This window comes from Nicrophorus vespilloides, unplaced genomic scaffold, assembly GCF_001412225.1.
Source record: "Nicrophorus vespilloides isolate i.1.1-1 unplaced genomic scaffold, Nicve_v1.0, whole genome shotgun sequence".
Classification (NCBI taxonomy): Eukaryota; Metazoa; Arthropoda; class Insecta; order Coleoptera; family Silphidae; genus Nicrophorus; species Nicrophorus vespilloides.
Window position 1 is genome coordinate 1 of NW_017096062.1, and position 3205 is coordinate 3205.

Sequence of the window (3205 nt, forward strand, 5' to 3'; positions counted from 1 at the left end):
CGTTAATACACTATACTAATAATAACAATTACAATAATAATGGTTGGACACAAAAGTAGGTTATGCATTTATTACATTGAGATATAGCGAATCAAACTGGGATACACTGGGATAACTGCTAAATGATTTATCACATTGAGATATCGTCTTTCAAACTAGAATAATTGCAAAAATACAAAAATTGAACACTGTACCACAGATCACAAACGTTTCTGAAGCAATGGCGTCGAAAATAGTCATCGCCGTTCGAAAAGTAAACAAATCGGCATTGTGAAAAGTAAACAATTCAGCGATTTTAAATCAGCTCGTTTTGGTCCCAAGACTGGATCCACTATTAGACCTAGCTTGACCACAGTACGGAGTCATGCGCGTTAAAGTCTCCCATTAACAAAAAGGACCCCTCCACGTCGTCGAGTAGCAGAGACCACCGGTCTCTCCATAATTACATTCGGCGGAATATATGGGGAGATTATGTTTAGCTCACCTATGACTGTGTGCACGAACTGCAAAAATTTAAAAGCTGGTTGCGTGCCCTCGCAAATTTGAAAATCGAGTGTTGGTACCTTCAGTGGTTTCTATGGAACCTTAATTCAAACGAAAGCAATGAAAAGCGTAAATTGGTTTCTCCACTAACGAGTAGTTTTGGTATTTCAGTGGGTGCGAGAGATAACTCGTGGGCATGAGAAATATGAGAAATGCTGATACATGTTTATTTACTTTTGAAATCGCTGTAGCTCTTTTGTCTGGGATCTACAAAGGCATTTCATGGCATTATTTGGACGCCATTGCTTCAGAATATACGTGTGAGTTGTGCTAATGTGATTGTTATAATGTCTTCCGGATTTTTTTGTATTGCTTGTGCAAAAACATATGCTTGCCATTTCTCCCTGCGATCAGGTAAAAAATACCATCCAGGTAAAATATAAATTTATTTGTATTAATTATTATAAATTATTAAATTCATCTTATAGATAGCTTGGACGAGATTGCACCAAATAAAATTAAATAACTTACAATTTAAATCCATTGATGATGATGATCATGGTACAATGAAAACCAGCTCATATTCTCGGACAATATATAATTGTCATAGAACAGATTATTATAAAACTAAAGGCTATGGAGAAAGACACTTGAAAACCACAGGCTCCAAAAAAATTAATGCCTTTTGTCCTGCAGAAATTATTTTGCTAGATCAAATGGAATGTACACTGTAAAATATACAAGTACCCACATTGGCCACAAAAATGAATTGAAGCACATTCATCTTTCTGATAATAATGACGAGACAGATTCTCTCTACAATCCCAAATTAGAGAGAATCCATTTACTAACGAACAAGACTTGCAGAATATTGAAAGTAGTTATAATTTAAGACCTACCGCAATTCGTCACCCAAATGACGCTCAAAGTGTGGAATTGTGGATTGATGAATTAAAAAACAATGGCTGTGTTCCATACTACAAACCTCAAAATGTGTACCAGCATAGTGCCTCAAAATGTGCTTTACCCATAGGACAACACAAAATGCTCTTAACATATGGATCAGACTGCATATGTATGGATTCAACGCATGGACTGAATGGCTATGGGTTTCAATTACACACATTGTTGGTATTGAATAGTGCAAGGGCAGGATTCCCTTGTGCATTTTTAATTTCGAATCAGTCTGATGAAGAGGTTTGCACTCTATTTTTATGTGCATTAAGAATAGATGTGCACAGCCAAAAGTGTTCATGTCAGACATGGCTGATTCATATTACAATGCATGGGTCAAAGTAATGGATCCACCTGAATTTAGGTAGTATTGTTATTAATGTTGAATATTGTGTGAGTAACTAATATTAATTATTTTTTAGATTATATTGTTCACCAAAGTGAAACAGGTATGTATAAACTGCAAAAGTTTTAAAACATTTGAATTTTTAATTATATTAATTTTTAGATCTTTGTATATAAAAAATTGAGATTACTACTGGAAGAAACCAATGTTGAAACCTTTCAAATAATGATTAGACAATTTATAGAATGTCTAATGCAAGATGACAACACAAAGCACTTTGGAAACCTATTATTTTAAGAAAGCTATGACTTGGGCATATTGCTATAGAATGTTTAAATACAAATATGCACCTTGAACATAACATAACTCTTAAACATTTGTAATTAGATGGCAACAATACCAAAAGGCTAGATATTTGTATTCATTCGATAATGAAATATATCAAAGACAAATTTTATGACATGCTCATAATGTTTAACAAAGGAAAAATAACTTCCAAAATCAAAATTTTGAGATCCAGGCACATGGATCAGGCAAATTTAATGTATGTTCCAAATCAAATATATACCTCATTCAGGACAATAACAGCTCTTGCAGTTGCTCAATTATTTGCACTAAATGTGAGGCATGCATACACAAATATTCTTGCACTTGCATTGATTATGTAATTCAATGAAATATGTGCAAGCATATCCATTTAGTGCAGAGATATAAGCAAACAAATCCAGAACTAATTTCTAAACCTGAGGAAAAAATAGATTCAGGTAATTATTTTACAGCAAGGATATATTGATGGATTGATTATTTTCTCATTTATTTCAGATGTTGACATGGAAGTTTTTAGTAACATAATAACATCAATAATTGACTGTCAGCAAGAAGGTAGAGGATAAGACAACAGAAGCCTGTATTAATGAACTGAGATATTCGTTTGAGGAAGCTCTCAAAAAAATTTCTAGCAATGAAAAATACGATGCCACGTCAAAACATATTTTTTCATTACATAAAATTTTAGATAGTATTGAGAGGCCAAATAACAGAATTATTTTGAAACATATAACAAAAATTTTACTCCACAGGGACGGTTATTTTCCACAAAAAAGGTAAATTTAATAAAAGATCAGAAGAGAAGGAAAATAAGAATGCATAGTTTATATTTTGTTTTTTATTTTTATTCATAAAGTTTATATTTCGTTTTATATTTTTATTAATAAAGTTTATTAATTTTATTATTATTTTATTTCCATATTTGCTCTAGTGCCCTTGGTTATTAACACTTAGGTATGGTTTATATTTTTAAATTATATACAAACAATTAGTTCTTTTGAAAAACTCCACACACAATCTCGCCAGATTCAAACTTTTGATGTCCTAATGCGCATGCTCTTGAACAGCTTTTAAAACGATAAATTGGTGAAGTCA

The 3205-nt window shown here is 32.3% G+C and overlaps 1 long non-coding RNA gene across 1 annotated transcript; it reads left to right on the forward strand.

Moving 5' to 3' along the window:
- Positions 1-455: 455 nt before the first annotated feature.
- LOC108569326 lies at positions 456-2922 on the forward strand. The gene is made up of 5 exons (XR_001891329.1): positions 456-915; positions 972-1801; positions 1860-1886; positions 1946-2547; positions 2606-2922. It is a non-coding gene; the product is annotated as an uncharacterized LOC108569326 (long non-coding RNA).
- Positions 2923-3205: the final 283 nt, after the last annotated feature.